A 17675-nucleotide genomic window follows, 5' to 3' on the forward strand; every position below is an offset into this window, starting at 1 on the left:
CTCTTCCAGGTGTGATATTAGTCATGGCGACCGAGAGAAATAAACATCGTCTCACCATGGGTGGTGTATTTGACTCCAAGAACAGGACCAATTATTTAATACTCTCCTCTGCACACTAATATCATTTTCGGTAATAATCATTCCTCATCCAGGCTTTCTTAATTTGTTCTTTAGTTCTAAAACAATAATTTTAAAAGAACAATCAATTTCAATTTAAAGGTATGATTCATGCTCAGTAAATTATTTCATGTATGAAGTAAAATCTACAGTTAATGAAAAGACATTACTCCTCACAATTTGTACCAGGAGTTGTAAATTTTAAACACAAAAACTCCAAGTGATCAGCTGGAGTTACGTAATTAAGGTAAAAAGTTCTGGCCCTTCATCTTTATAATCACAGGCTTACCACCGTTTGCTGCAGGTCTGCTGCTTATACGCAGGAATATGGAATAGCGTAGGGGCCACACACGTGAGCTTCTCTGGACAGGATGCTGCCCAAAGGATCGTTGAAGGAAAGACGAGGGCTGAGCCCACACGTGTTGGAGGTCTGCTGTGTAGGTGGGCGTGCTGCAAAGTGACCTCAGGTACAATATAATGTTATCAAAGGATGAGTGCTAACAATGTGCTGATTTGAAGCTTTCATCTATATTATTAAAGCTCAGTGGTAATCACAGCAATAGCTTAGAAAGACCTTCCAAATTTCCCCCTTCCCCCTACCCCAGGAGGAGTATTTTATCACTGGCGATGTTTAGAATTCCAGCACATGGCGAAAATAAAAAGCCAACTAGAACTGTGGTGGGTTTTATGGTTGCTTTTAATTTCTCTCAAGCAATCTATCCCATTGTGTGCTAGGCTGGACCACTCCCACTGCCTCACCCTTGATATGCTACCGCTTATCGTTTCTCCCTGTTCGGGTAAAATCTCTAATCCTCAGTTGTCACAAACAGCTGCCAAAGGCACATAGCGTGTTCCTGCATGCCTCAGCTTCAAACTGCCATGCTGCTCCGTCTAGTAAGAACTAAAAAGGACCTAAGAGAGAATCTACTTAAAACCTTTCATTTTACAATGAAAAATTTTATTTACGTGATTTTAAAAAAATTTTCAAATGCTTTCACTTATTTTGTTTCTCAACCAAACCTTTTAAGTGGGCAGGATAAGCATTATTGCTGATTTGGAAAAGGGACGTTTGAGGCTCTGGAAGTTAAATGACAAGCCCAAGGTTACACAACCTAGTAAATCCAAAGTCTAGTCTTAAACCCTCAAGGGCCTATAGGGCCTATTTTGCTTTTTATAATTATGTTGAATTCAAGGCCATTTGTTTATACAACCAGGATTAGAAATCATTACTCTTAGGGGACTCTGAGCCACAATTTCAAAATGTACAGTGTAGCTGTGGAAACTGCAGTTTTTTGCAGGAAGCAGCTAGGTTTGATACGTATTTGTGTTTCCAGGACACATATGGGCACTGGGTAAATGTTTGTTTCACGGAGGAATGAAATCTTAGGAGAGCCTCAATATCCAGTGTGGACCAGTCCACACTGAACCCTAGTGGGGTTTGTGGTCATGATGGGATGACTCGAAGATCATATCAACAAAAAGCAGTGTAAAGACCTATGTGATTTTATTCTTTTTTTATTTTTATCTTTTATAAATTTATTTATTATGTTTGTTTATTTATTTTTGGCTGTCGTGGATCATCATTGCCGCGCGCAGGCTTTCTCTAGTTGTGGCGAGCGGAGGCTACTCTTCGTCGCGGTGCGTGGGCTTCTCGTTGCTGTGGCTTCTCAGGTCGTGTAGCACGGGCTCTAGGCGTGTGGGCTTCAGTAGTTGTGGCACCTGGGCTCAGTAGTTGTGGCTCATACGCTCTAGAGCACAGGCTCAGTAGTTGTGGCACACAGGCTTAATTGCTCCACGGCATGTGGGCTGTTTATGGACCAGGGCTCGAACCCGTGTCCTCTGCATTGGCAGGCGGATTCTTAACAAATGGGCCACCAGGGAAGCCCGAACTGTGTGCTTTTAAAGAAGAAAAACCTGAAAACAGCCTCTAAAGCTATCCGTAATAGTAATAATTGCCATTTTTGAGTACCTTCCACGGACAGGCAGTTTCCCGTCCACACTGTGGAAAACGCTGCCAAGTTGTGATCAGTGTGTACAAACATGTTCTGCTTACAACTGAGGCTGTGTGTGCACTGTTAGGATAACGTCTGGAGGTCAGGATGCTAAGCTAGATGGGTTGGGTGATGAAGGGGAGAGTGGGGGGCACCAACCATGTGGGTCACAGGATGAGGTGCAGGGCGAAGGTGCCAAGGAAAGTGTTGTGTTTACTGAAACCCATCGAGAGAAGGATGAGTATATACAACGGTGCTATCAGGGCAGTGAGCAACTCTGCTCACTGGGTGGGCAGTGACAGGGTGGGCAGTCAAGGGAAGACTATATTAATTATGAAAAATTATTTTTCCATCTTTCCAGGTTGTGTCCTTTTTAAAAGTGCTGCCAACCTGTTAATTCTTTTGGATGTGCCAAAAAAAGTATAGTCTTCCCAGATGTGCCGCAGATAAAGACAGGTCGAGAATGACCACGTTGGGTATTTCACACATGTAGCTTGTAATTCTTACAGTGACTTTACAGATACGCACTCTCATGGGGTTTAAGAGCTCACCCCAGTTCACGGTGTGGGTGGCTGGGAATTGTATTCAGTTTAGGTAAGTCTCCAAAACCCGTGTGTCTCCCTCCTTGCCTGTTCCCTCACACCTATGGGACAGGCTGTCTTGGGAAGAAGAAAGTGGTAGCATTTTGAACGGCAAAACTTGGACCAGTGGCCGGCTTCAGGGAGGCAGCTCTCCAGCCAACCTAAGGGGAGGAGTGCTCTGACAAGCAGAGCTGCCCACGAGTAGCATGGGCCGCTGAAAAGGCTGCAGGATCCTCAGAGGGGCAGAGTCCAAGCAGAGGCATGGGGACCCACGCAGTCAGGATCTCCCCAAAGAGGGCATTCGGAGGGTCTGTCAGCCTGCCTCTGGGATGGAGAGTCAAGATCTTAACATGGAGACTGATCAGGCCGCTACCAAGGTCAGGCCACAAGCCACGTGCTGCTCACACAGGGGCTAACTCAGCTGCCCCTAGAGGAGTATTCCAGGCAAATATGACGGGGACCCAATGAATATCAGACCCAATGACACAGGCCAGAGATGATCAGTACTTATTGCCCTAGCTGGTAACGGAAGTCACGAAATGGAGAAGGGAGTGGGGGGAATGGAGGCCAGTGGGGATGAGGAAGGAGACGGCCACGGGCACTGTGCCGGAGGGTGTGGGGTCCCTGATTTTGGCCAAGGAGGAGTCAGGGAGACTGCAGGTCATCTTGGGCGGAGACGGGCAGCCCCGCCACCCTGTCACCTACGGAAGGCTGGACCTGCCACGTGGTGGCAGGCGTTACTGGAGCAGAAGCATCCGGGTCAGAGGGGCGGGGTTGAAATCCGGCTCTGCAGTGAAACCTCCGGAGATACAGGACTTTAAACTCTCAGTTTCCTCGCCTGTGAAAGGGGTTCTGCCTCCTTCCGGACAATCAAGAGGGAGTGTTCGCAACATGCTTAACGGGAGGTCTGCCTCCCACTGAGCAATCACTAAACAGCAGCTGTTATTATTATTTTCATTATTGTTGTTTTGAGTTTCGGACTTTCCAAAGCCTATTCTATAAAGCCCATTATCCAGATACATGCCAACTCTTCAACTCATTTTTGGAATCAGGGAATGGGAAATGATTTGTAGTCAGAGAACATTCTGGAAGGTACTTTGGGAAACAGTCTTCCTTGTTCAGGCTGAGATCCTCTGTAAAACGGGCATGATAACACATTTTAGCACATGGTGCCTGTCCCATAGAGAATCCTCAAAAATGTTAGCAATTATCTTCATTATTTTAACTAATCACATCATCATCGTAGCTTCTTTGCAACTTTTGGAGCGTGAAGTTAGCTTTGTTTTGTTTTTCAAATTTATTATCAAGAATTGCCTGGTTCTCGGTTTACTCACTGATTACCATTTTTCCCAGTGAGACAATCTAATCAGAATTTGGTTACTTAACTAATAAATGTTTCTGAGGGTCTATCTGACACTGCTTTAGTATTGTGAAAGCACTCCCGTTCTTATTAGGGTAGTTCATGCATGGCCCTTCAGTTCATTTATATTTATCACAAAATACAGTGGGTCTTCACTGGGGATGGTTTTGCCCCCAAGCCATATCTGGAGGCAGTTTTGTTTGTTACAACTGAAGTTGGGGTTGCTACTGGCATCTCATGGGTGAAGGTAAGGGACGCTGTTAAACATCCTAAAGCGCAAAGGCCAGGCCTCCACAACAGGCATATCCAGCCCCAAATGTCAGTAGTGTGGAGGCTGAGAAACCCTGGTCCGACATCTATCTTTCCTACTCTCTTTGCCTGAGAAATGCCAAGAGGACCAGGGGCAGATGACTTTGTGGTGCATTGCACCAGGCACTGTTTTTGAGAAAAGTTGTGGGGACTTGCAAAGGCTTTTTTTTTTAGCAAAGAGCAAAATCACAGATAGCCAAAGCACTAAGAGCATGCCCTCCTGCCGGCTAGGTTTCCCCCTCTGGCTTCCCTGCCCTGGCCAGGGTGTGAGCATCGCCTCAGCCAGAGCAACATTTTCAGTGTGAATCAAACCTCCTAAGGAATCCATAGAACATGAGCACTGCGGACTGTTTGCCCAAGACTAAGAGGGGGAAGGGATTGTGTTTGCGGGGCTGATGATGCTGAACTTTCAACCCTTCTTAGCAATGTTTGCTGGCCAGAAAGCAAAGCCAGCTGTATTTGGACAGCACTTTATACAAACAGACAACACAGACTGTTATCTCCTAAATTGGAGGCTTTCTACAATGTCTTCTCATGTGGGCACTGGACTCAGGCGGGAAGACCACCCACAGGCAAGCACGCAGCACCTCCCAGGGAGGCCCTCTAATCACTCACCGTTCTCACCACCTGTTCTGGGCTGTGTTATCAGATGTGAAGGAGTCAGCTAATAACCGTTTATAAGCTATAAATGGAAGTGGCTATGGCAGGGAGCTGATAAACATTTTGAGGGCAAATTATTTGTGTAGCTGACTGTCATTTGCACCCCTCTCAACTGCTTAAAAGGATGTGTTTCAGGTTACAGGATGTCTAAATGGCTGTGTGCAGGGAGGATGCCTATTGCAGTGCTGTGTCTGTGGTCTCAATCCAGGCCACAGATAATGACAACAGCCCTGGATATTTTCAGCCTTCCTGGGTACCAGGTCTTTTTTCTTAACCCTGTTTGGGGGTGAAAAGGAAATTCTAAAGCTAGAACCCCTTAAAGTATCTCATGTGCTTTGAAATCTCAAATCTCAGGGTGGGGTTGAAATGCATGGACAGAGTTGTTTAGGAAGTGAGCTTTTACACACTCCATTACTTTGGGTTTCGTTTTGTTTCATTTCTGCTAAAAGAACTGCAAGGATGGCAGTGCTGTATGTAAATGGACGTCTGACTGTCTGAGGCAATTACAGCCCTGAATTGTGTTTGTTGGGCTTAGCACAAAAGAAGCGTTTCAGCAACGCAATACGGTCACAGCCGAGCCACTATCGTGCCTTGGGTTGGTGGGTTGGTAGCTATCGGATTAAAAGGCTGAAGGGGGAGTTTTGGAAATGAAAATGGTGTGAGGAATAGGGAAGAAGGGCCCTGGACATTTAAATAACAAAGTGACACCCTGGTTTTTCACCAGTGGGCAGAACTTGCTGCCCAAGCCCAATTTCTACTTTTATCTTCCCAGGGGAGCCACAGACTAGAGTCTGTGACCAGAGTTTCCAGAGGCTCTGAGCCACTAGTGCAGGACCTGGGGATCGCTAATTTCATGCTGTCTCAGGATGTGGGAAGGGTGCCAGGGGGCTGCCTGCAGAGCCAGGTTCCAGACCCCTCTGCCCTTGCTGGGCTGGGGTTTCTTCAGCAGGTGTCTTACCTTCTCTGCACCCTTGTGCACCAAGGGATGCTTATGGCTGAGGGTGCTGCTGGAAGCTACAGAAGTTTGACTAGAAACCATCATCAGGGAATCCAAAATTGGGCTGGAGAGAAGACCTTTTACGGAGAGATGGTCAACCATCCGAGGCCACAGAGAACTGGCAGCAGCGCCCCAGGGGAAAAGGAGAGCAGGGAGACCCTAAGGAGTGGGTCTGGCTTGCATTGGCCTCCAGGGGTGGTTGGGTTCGGTGGGGACTGAGGGAGGGAATGCCATGACCAGAGGCGCAGTGGAGGGCATCCACGCTGTCCTTCAAAGGCACAGTTTATCTGTCCCAAAGGAGCAGACTGGAGCCTTGCAGGTTGACATTAGGGAAGCAAGTTAGGGCGACATTGTGAAGGCAGAGGTCAGTCTTTTCCTGATAACACCTGAGCAGGAAGGGCTGGAAAGCAGTGATCTGAGGCAGGTGGGTCTTGTGAAAAGGTAAGACACCTGAGGGAGAGACAGCGCCAGCCCAGCATCAGGGGTGGGCAGCTCACAGGCAGCTGGAAAGGAGAGACGAGGAGGGAAGAGACCGCAGAGAAATAGCCCGCTGGACTCAGGTGGAGAGCTAGCAAGACTCTGCTGGGGGTGAGGCTGAGCCTGAGTCACCAGGAAAGTGACATACCTTCCACAGAAACTAGCACATCCTAGAGACTGAAAGGAGAGCTTTGTTTCCTACACTTTGAATTTGGAGGCAAAGCATCCAAGTAGAAACACCCCGCAGGTAGTTGGCAATACAGACCTGGGGTTGGAAAGGGTGCATTTGCTTCTCTAGATCCCAACTCGGTTGTTATCACTTCAAGGGCAGCAGTGCCATCCCAGGACAGTGGACATTATATTGGGCAACAACTACATACTGAATTATTATCAGCTGAAGACATGTTCTTGTCAGGCCACAGCCCTACAAAAGCGGGATTATGATGATTGTTATATTCAGAAACAAAGGTTCAGAGACGTTAAGAAATTTATCCAAGATCACACAGCTTGTAAGCGGCTGAATTGGGATTCACACTCAGGTCTGGCTGATGGAAAAGGCCATACTCTCCCCATTCTCCCTCATGACCCCCTTGACTTCTTAATGCTGGAACTCTTTCATGTGGAACTTCTGCATCTCTACAACTAATGCAATGCCTTGGGCACAATGGTTAATTTTTTGATATGTGTTAAATATTAATCCTTCTTTCTGCTACCACATTTCTGACAAATAAATATCAAAATTTTATTAGTCCACGAGTTTGAAAAATAAAACAAAAACAAGAACAAAAAAATCTTGGCCTCTTTCTCTTAAAAGCATCCAGTTTAGAGACGTCAAATTAATCACAGTTATTTGCTGAGTCAAAAATTATACACTCCCTTTTTCTTTTTTTGCAAAGTGAAGGAAACATCTGAAAGGCAAAGGAGACAATATAAATTTATCCTTAACTTTATTACAAAGTATTTATCCAGAAGTTTTTGTTAATAAAATTCTTTGGCAAAACTTTAATAATTTTCTAAAAGTAAAACTTAGATGCGCCTCTTGCAGGTAGCTATCAGGCCCAATTCATCCATATCCATGTTAAAATATCATTTATATATTTGGGGAAGGAAAGTACACAGATTGTGCAAGGTCTCACAGTAACTAGAAGTTGGAATGTAAGATGAGTATTTATCACTTCTACTCTTAAAGTCATGCCAAAGCCAGGCTACCTCCCATATAGTTTCAAGGGAAAATGAAATCAGAAACCTAGCTATGGTGATTTTTACTGCATTGAAGTTTTTGCCAAATCTGGGTTCTTAAAGGAACCAGAGTGTTTTGGCAGGGACCTTGCATTATTTTCAACTGTCACCTGGAGCGCTTAGCTGGGATCCTCCACTGTACAATGAGTTTGCCTCAACCCTTCCTGCCCTCTTCTTTCATTTAAATCAGAGTAAACAGTATATGAGACTATGTTACAGTATATATTCACTACTGACTACATGTTTCTTCCTCCATAACCCACTGGCAGGCAGGAAGTGGACAGTCTTCATCAATTTCCTGGAGAATTAGCATTTTCTGTCAAGTTGCATTGCTTTTTCACCCAAGGAATTTCTGAACACCGGAGAGAAACCCTAGGCAAAGTGGCCCATTGGTGGTTTGGTGAAACCATTGTTTCTGTGTTAATGATCCTTTTACTCCATGAGCCTAATCATAAAAATCTATATGTCCACAGAGGTCTAAAGCAAATTAAGTTAAACTGTAGAGAAATGGAAAAACATTACTTTTCCATGTTGTTTTATTTCATTTTTGAATCAAAATGATTACACTTTTTCATATGGTTGTTACAGACAAGGCTTTATGCCTCTGTGCACCAGCAAGAAAAAAAAAAAGCGAGAGAAAAACAATGAAAAATGTTTGTTTGGATAATACAAATTTTGCAACCCAGGGAAAAAGTTGTGGAGCTTCATTTTATTTTTCAGCCTATGTATTAAGCTATAGGAGTCCATTGTAGAAGCAATACGCACTAATCCTTAGGCAAAGAAAAATTAATAATTGATTTTGAGGCTAAAATCAAAATCTACTTTGTAATCTTCAGTCCTGGAATGGTGGCAAAACCAAAACACTGAGCATGTGCAAGCCAACATCCCCACACTGCCCTCTGGTGGTGGCCTGCCTCTTGGCAACTTTGCATTGATAACTAGGGGTCAGGCAGCTGGGAGCCTTTTGGGCAGCCGAGGTTTGACTGCTGTGAAGAAGGAGGTCACTGCAAATATTTTACAGTTTTACCTTTTTGTGTGTTCTTCACCTTTATCACATGTCCTAGTTTTCAGTCATCTCCTGTTCACCTCCCCACTGGCCTGCTAGCTACTTGGTGACAGGACACTGTCATCTTCATCTTGTGCACCCGCTTAATAGAACCCAGTGCCTGTTGAATGCATGTTAAATGTGTGAAGAAAGGGATACCTCATTAAACAAGAGTGTGGCTGATTTTCCCCACCTCCCCCCCAAAGAAGGGGACTGTGCTGCTCTTACTTGTATTTACCATGTGCCCACAGAACGGAGCTGGAGTGAGGGCACCTGATTATTGGGGACCTGACACGTGGGCACCTGTATCTTGGGGACCTAGAGCTTGGGCAGCCGCATCTTGAGGAGCTAGTGTGTGGGCATGTGCATCTTGGGGCCCACTTTAGATTCAGCCTCAGACCCTGGCCTGGCTATGTAGCTGACATCTCTCTCCATCACTGGTCCAGCTGAAGTGATAGAGCCAGCAGGGCTCAGACACAACATTTGGAACGCCAATCTTCTCTTCTCTTTTCAAATGCAGGGATACTACAATGCAAATGTGGAAGACATGACAACTGTTAGCAACAGTTTGGCCTCCGTAGCCTGCTCACAGCGTTACCAGCCTCTTAGAAACTACTTCCTGATGAAATAACTTACTTTTTCTTTCTTCTTTCTGCTCTTCTTTCTGCCCTTCCTGAAGGGCAAATCACTTCACGGGGCCTCATCTATGCAATTAGACCACTGATTAGCTAGAGCCTTCCAGCTCAGATATTTCCTTAGATCTAGTCTCTCATAACTTTTCTTTATTTTAATTGAATTCATTAAAATTAAAAAAAGTGACAACTTAGACATGTTTATCTCTTTGCAGAGAGCTCCCTACTCTGCCCTGCTTGTCCCTTTTTCCCACCAGAATCTCTAACCAGCCCATCCTTGACACTTGCCTTCACTGGAGATGGCCTTTATAAAGATGGGCTTCTGCTTTTTAGATCTTTTAAAGAAAGCTCACACGTAGAAAAATGTTCATAGTAGCATTGTTCATAGTTACCCAAAGCTGCAACCAACCTGGATGTTACTGTATATATTCTGGAATACTATACAGCCATGAAAATGAGTGGGTTACACAGAGGCATATGAATGTGTGGTGTGATGACATGCCTGCTCAAATACCCAGGATTGGGGAGTTAAACAAAACATACAACAACAAGAAAATAGGGCAAACACTTTACATTGTAGATTTCCATGTTTTCTTAAATGGGAAATTTTGCAGAAGCACACATGAGAGGAACCTGAATTGACATCTCAGGGCAGAGCTTCTCACAGTGTGATTGCAAAGCCTGTCAGGATCATCTGAGGGCCTTGTCAGAAACAAAGATACCTGACTCCACGTTGGCTCTCCTGCATCACAATCTCCTGGTGGGACTGGGGAAGCATAATAAAGTCCCCAGCTGATTCTCATGCACAGTAAACTATGAAAACTTGTCCTAAAGCTTGGTCAAATCTCAAGGAGGATGGCTCTTCGTTAACCTTCGAGGTTTCTTATTGTCTCAAACATCACCAATGTCCCCTGACAGTCTAAGGCAAGGACCAAGCCCAGTAACATTCAGAATTGAGGGGGACACATGCCACCCCCATTTTCATGGGCTGTTTGAGAATCAGATTTATGAAGACCAGCTGGCCAAAGAGAGAGTACCAAGCAACCCAAGACCCCTGAGCAGATTTTAGCCAAGATTCTGGGGGGTCAGAGAGAGGCCAAGAATGCCACTCTTAAATTAAGAAAAAGCCAGTAAGCCAGGGGATGTGATTGCATATTTATGATGAGGTTAATATATACTGAGCAAAAGACAAATAACAATAATCAAGCTTAGTTGGGGTGCTTTTTTTCCTCCCTTTAAAGACATTTAAACTCAGTCCAAAAGCTGACCTCAAGTTCCTATTTTATTATTCTAAGCCGTATCATTAGCTACAGGAAATAATCCTGTTGGTTGGAGGAAATACTTAAGGAGCAGTTTTCTTTAGTCTTTGCCAAGTATGTGATGTAGTGGGGAAGCTAAATGCAAGGCACACTTTATGCTCACCTGGTATTAACATGTGAAATAATTGATTCATCCTTTTAGAGATGGAGACATCTTCTGGATCAAAATCATAAAATGAGTGACTAGGTCTTTATGGTCCATGACAAGGGGGGGCGGATTAAGGCATAAGCTGGATAATTTTAGGTAAAGGGGAAATAGCGGCTTTATTTCCTCTACAATCCCTATGGTTTTGGTGTCGACCCACCCTCTTTTTGTCATTATGAAAGTAAGATTCATTTCAGAATATTTCCCTGAATTTGATTAATTGATGGATTGAGTTGTCCTTGGTTACTGTACATTGCTTTACATAGCAGTTAAGAGTATGGACTCTGGGGCTTCCCTGGTGGCACAGTGGTTGAGAGTCCGCCTGCCATCCAGCATTTATTGTTTGTAGATTTTTTGATGATGGCCATTCTGACCGGTGTGAGGTGATATACCTCATTGTAGTTTTGATTTGCATTTCTCTAATGATTAGTGATGTTGAGCATCCTTTCATGTGTTCGTTGGCAATCTGTATACCTTCTTTGGAGAAATGTCTATTTAGGTCTTCTGCCCATTTCTGGATTGGGTTGTTTGTTTTTTTGATATTGAAACCCCAAAAAAAAAAAAAAAAAAAAAGAGTATGGACTCTGGAGTCCACTGACTAGGATCAAATTCCAGCTCTGCTACTTAGAAGTGGGGTGATCTGGGTTGGGTAACCAACTGTCCTGATTTGCCAGGGACCAAGAAGTTTGCTGAGATATGGCACATTCGGTGCTGAAACCAGGCAAGTCCCAGGCAAACTGGGACAGGCTGGCCGTCCTAGGCCTGGAGCAAGTTATTTCACCTTTCTATGACTTCAGTTTCCTCATCCGTGAAGTGGAGGTGCTAGCACAGCAGCCCACCCTGTGGAGTGGTTGGGGAATTCCCGGAGGCAATCAGCACTTGGAACGGTGCCGGGTGCACAGCAAGCACCAGTGTGTTTTGTCACTTTGAACTAAAAATGCCCTGTTCCACCTCCTCCCGGCATAGAGAACTAATGTGGTATGATGACAGATCTAGACCGGGACCCAGACCACGCACATCACTTATGGATATTGTGAACCATCCTTCGATACATGGTTGGCTGGTTGAGATGCTCACAAAACCGGTATTTGTTATCTTCCACTCAGTAACAGGCATGACATTTGGGACCTGAATATCCTCTACGCTTCTCTGGGTGATTGTGACTCCACTCGTAGGGTGTTGTGACCACACACTCGCCTGTGAGCCGTGGAAGCAGGAGGCCATGGCTCGTGTCAGGAAGCAGGCAAGATGGTCACTGCCCCAGGGCGTGGACTGAGCTGGGAGAGGAGTGGGGACCAGGGCTTGGGGGAGGGGAGATCAAGCTTGGACTTGGAACCTTGAGGGGTCAGGGACCTTAAAGACCACCTGGATGTAGGAGTCACATCAGAGAAGGAGAAGAGGCCAGGTCTGTTCTCTGATTTCCTCGAAAGTTCATGGGAAAAAATGAAAAGGATGGCAGGAAGGGCAATCAATAAGGAAAAGCAGGTTGAGGAAATATATACCTGCATGGGCCAGTTTACAGTAAATATTCTATTCATTCAACACGTATTTATTAAAACACCTACTATGCACCAGGTGCCGTGTGCCGCCTGCACTAGAGGTGTGTCTCTGAATACAACAGGCAGCGGCCTTCTATCCAAGTAGGGCCACCCCTTCTTTCAACATGTGGTTACTGAGCACCTACTATGTGCTGTGCAGTGTTCTAGGCACTTGCCTTGTGACATTCACAGATTAATAAACAAACACATATATAGGAAAACATCAGGGTAATGAGAGAGAATAATAACAGCTAATGCTCAATGAATGCCTGCTCAGCAGAGCATTGACCAGCCCAAGATGTCAGTAGAGCTGGGGTGGAGAAGCTCTGCTCTAGAATGCCTGGGGAGACAGCGACGTCAGGCAGGGCTAACAGAAGCCTCTGTGATCTTCTGTATTTGAGCTGAGTCCATGACCAGAAAGGCATCAGCTATGCACACACCTGGGAATAGCCCACGCAAAGGCCCTGAGAAGGACAGGCCCAGGCTTGTGCAGGGAAGCCAGCAGGCTGGGAGTGAGGGAGCGAGGACATGAATGAGAGGGATGAGGGTAGAACAGGTAGGGAGTTGCAGCTGAAGAAGGGGCCTGGAATTTATGCTAAGCACAACCAGAAGGCACTGGAAGGCCCAAAATTCTGAGATTATATGAGCCTTTTTAATCTTCTTTTTGCTTATCTGTATTTTATGACTGTTATGGGCTGAAAATGCCCCCCCGAAAACTCATATGTTGACGTCCAAACCCCAGGACCACAGAACATGACTATATTTGGAGATGGGGCCTTTAGAGAGGTGATTAAGTTAAAATGAGGTCATAGGATGGGCCCCAATCCAGTAGGACTGCTGTCCTTATAAGAAGAAGAGATGAGGGCACAGACATTTGCATGGAGGGAAGACCATGTGAAGACACAGGAGGAGACAGTCATCTCCAAGCCAAGGAACGAGGCCTCAGAAGAAACCAATCGTGCTGACACTTGGATCTCGGACTTCTAACCTCCAGAACTGTAAGAAATGAATTTCTGTTGTTTAAGCCACCCAGTCTGTGGTACTTTATTATGGCAGTCCTGGTAAACGAACACAATGACTATGCTCCAGTGAGAGAAAAATGTGTACACAAACACATAATTAAAGAAAAAAAAAACAGTAAAATTTCTTTAAAAAGAATAGCTAAAGGAGACATTATCAACATGTTTGAGACTCCAAGTAGAAATGAAAGCTTTCTTCAAAAACTAGCTGTAAGGATAAGAGGAGAAATAAATTTAAAGAAACATGGGTACCTCAAGAATAGAAGTAGGAGGTGTCAGTGGCATCCTCCCCTAAAAAGCCAGATGCCTTAATCTTGTGGTGGAGGCCACACAATCTCAGCCTTCAAGGGATTCAATCTGGTGAGAAGCACACAGGGCTGTGGGGAATGCATCGTAGCCACCACCTGCCTCCCTCTGATGAGTTTTGTAAAACTGCTTTGGAAAAGTCAGTTGAGTTTACAAAGAGCATTCAAGGTTATGAGAGGGATGGCATCACAGCAAAAAGGAAGGAAGGAAGGAAGGGAGGGAGGGAGGGAGGCAAGGGAGACAAAAGACATAAGTGATTAGCAGACAGTGTTTAGCTGTCTGTGTTTAGCAGACAGAGTTTCAAAATGGCCCCTATGGTTGGATGCCAAAATAGAAAAGGGGGGTTTTAAAGAAAACATATAATAAAATATGCAAAATGCACTAAAGAGGAGGGGCCAGGAGGTGTATGTCAGCACATCTTACTTTTCATTTGGATGCTTTCAGAATAGTGTTAGTTTGTAGACCACAGACATAACACCATTCAGTGTATCTGTATGTCCCATTGTGAATGGAATGTGACACAGACCACAGCCATCCCCCAATTCCATGCCCTATCAATTGTGGAATTGCCTTATTTAGATCTCAGAAGGAAAGCTCAATTGTATCTTACTCTTTGCAATGCAATTTGACTTGCATAGACCGTGCTGGAACAGGGCTGTTAGAATACTCTTTATTGAGAATCATCCATTATCACCGTTTATCTGAGAGCTTCTGAGAAACCGTCCTCTCAGCAAATGCCCCATAGCAGTGAACACCGGCCAAGCGTTTCCACTGATCTTCCCTGTCGGGGCCTCACTTCTCAGTTCCACAAATGCTTCCTGTTCCAAATTCCCTGTAGTGAGAACTTCCCCTCCCCAAGTCTCAGTGGGTTTGGTAGGTGCTGGGTCTCGCTGGGGCTAGGAGATTTGAAATGGAGTTGTAAACAGTGGGGTAAGTGACAGCTGTGTGATCATGCGGACCCTACTGTGGACCCATTGCGGACCCTCCAAAGGAGGGTGAGTGATGGGGATCTCCTTGGTGAACTTCACTAAGAGAAGAGAAACCTAGAGGAGCAGAGGAGGGAGAGAATGAAAGAGCACCCTAGTGTTCACAACTAAGGGAATTACAGGGTGGAAATGGGCTGTATTGTCACTTAGTAGAAAACAGAGTGCCAGGAACCAAGGCAGCGAGACTCAGAGAAATCCTGAACAGAGAGTCCAGGGTCCTCGGGGTAGGCTGACTCTGAGGACGGCTCACAACAATTCCCGCCTCCTGGTAGACACACCCTGATGCCATCCTTGCCCTGGGCACAGGCTGGGTCTGCTGACTTGCTCTATGTTTGGGTTACAAAATTGCAACTTCCATCTTCCTGGCATACACTCTCTCTCACTGGCTTTGATGAAGAAGTCGCCACGTTGGGGAGGCCCACGTAGCAAGGGTCTGCGGGCGGCCTCTGGGCAACAGCCGGTAAGGAGCTGAGGCTCTCACTCTAACAGCCCTGGAGGAACTGAGCCCTGTGGACAAGCACCAGTGAACTTGGAAGTGGATCCTGCCTCAGTTGAACCTGTGTTACAGGTTTGCAGGTGAGTGGAGCCAATACCTCCATCACAGCCTGTACATGACCCTGAAGGAGAGGACCCCTCTAACCCATGCCCATGCCTGACCCACAGGAACTGCGAGATTTGAAAAGTCATTGTTTTAAGCTACTAAATGTTGGGATAGATTATCATGCAGTTAGAGATAACCAATACAGCCCCCGGCTGAGACTTGTGTGCCCTCACACAAGACCCCCAGTCAGAGGCGAGCCTGGTGCCACCCTCATCCATTGAACAAGCTGGAGGAGGGGGACTCTAACCTTGAATGTCCCTTGCAGGTCTGAAGTGTGAGAGAACATGTTGGCATTTCCACACTGGTATTTGACATTAGCTGTACTTCTGTGCAAAAGCCTTGGCCTTCCTTGCCATTGCAGACCCAGGCTCGGAGCGTCCAGGTATGCTCTGATGCCCAGAGCTGGACATTGAAACACTTCGTAAATGCGGTGACCCATTCTTAAGTCTCCTGAAATTTGTAGACTCAAACTACTGGAGGCAGAGGCATTTCATGAATCCTTCTTGAAATAACCTTTTTCCCTTGCTCTACTTTTTCTGTCTTTCTCTAACACTTACCACCTTCTAATACATTTTGTAATTTACTGATTTATTATTGCTTATTGTCTGTCTCTACTGACCTACAGGTATTTGAAAGAAACACAGCCAGACGAGGGTCTTTGTTTTATTCACTGATGTATTCCAAGGGCCTAAAACAGCACTTGACACACATCATGTGTTCAGTTAATAATTGCTCAATGAACGATTGCCTTTTTGGAGGTGAGGTGGGGTGTATGAGGAGGGGAAGGTATTAGGATACAGGTCACAATAAACTTTGAACTATGCTGTCATATATTTTTTAAATTACTAAATGGCCACTTTGGGCCTTAAGTACCAATATTATGCCCTAAACATAGAGATTCCCGAGACCTGACCCCAACGCAAGTTATTGCTTCTCACAGAACTTGGGACATTTGGAGTCCCTGACCAATCAATCCTACAGCAGCCTCCGCCGGGATCCCAAATTCCTCCCCCACCCTTCCCCTTAGCCCAGGCTGCCTACGCACATTATAATTCTTATATGTGAATTAAGATATACAAAAGTTGCAAAGCACTGGTCCAGTTAATCAACCTGAATTATGAAGTTCAAAATAGACCAGTTGTGAATATTAGTCTGTTGATAATTATATGCTGAATTGGACACAATCGTTTTCCTGCCTAGGGTTTATTCTCCCTTCTTTTAATCATATAGTCCGTATTTTTCTAGAAAAGCTCTTACTTCTCTGCTCTTAAATCTCTGACTACTTTCATGTCTGGATCCAGCGCTGGGCCCCTGCCCCAGGCCTGGAGGAATGAACCAACACCCCCCAGATCCCAGTGACTGGTCCAGATTCCTGTATGTGATCCAAGTCCAGCTCATAAGACTCAAATAGGGGATGCTTGTTTAAACTGTTATGACAGAGACTTCTTTTTCTGGGGTTTTAGGGAGGATGAAGAATAAACCTGAACCTCCTAGCATCTGCCCCCAGTCGTGAGCCTGCCTGATGAAAGAGCCAACATGGAGGAGCGCTGAACTGAGAGGGAAAGAATGAGGCTAAGTTCTGATAGCATCAGTGGAGTGCCTGGATCCAGCTATGCCTGAAGATAGATAAACTTTTCGGTTACATAATTCAATAAATTCCCATTTTCTTATTAATACTGGTTTGAATTGAAAGTGTCCTGACTAATCAAATAATACATAGAAGAGATAGCACACAAGCCAGCCCATCTCATTTTCCTTCTCCTTGAAGCAAGACAACAAAAGGATGTTAATGTGCATATTATAGATTATTAAGTTAATAGTCCTGTATCTACAGCAGCATTTTGAATGATACAAGTTCTCTGTGATTCCATAGAAGAGGAACATTTGGGGCAGTGATGCTTCTGACTGTTATCCCACCGACAGGACTCACCAAGATGCCAATTCATCTAGTATTTTTAATTGTGCCACTTTGTAAACCTCTAAAACCTAAAGTCTGAGGGTCCTGTTTGGTTACCTGCCTCAGCTTGCCCAACGTCTTTAAGATAGCGACAAGGTCATCACCAGTTCTTTGTTTCTCAATCAAATATATAAAAGCGAGCTGTGGGGTGGCTTCTTTAGCCCAAACGCAAAGTATGAGCAGTGAATGGCTCCACTCTCAATAAGCATATAAAACTTGGGTTTTACTAGTTGTGAGCATACAGTACAGTTTGTTCATACTCTGCCACTGCAGGCCATGGCAGACGTAGCCACATGCAGGCCTAGATCTGAATGACAGTAAAGTGCAAAGTCTGCTCAGGCGGCTGCAGTGGTGGTTCTCTGCCCTGGGGAACCGCGCGGTGTGTGGTCCAGGAGC

The sequence above is a fragment of the Lipotes vexillifer genome, unplaced genomic scaffold, assembly GCF_000442215.2.
Source record: "Lipotes vexillifer unplaced genomic scaffold, Lipotes_vexillifer_v1.1 scaffold252, whole genome shotgun sequence".
Taxonomy (NCBI): Eukaryota; Metazoa; Chordata; class Mammalia; order Artiodactyla; family Lipotidae; genus Lipotes; species Lipotes vexillifer.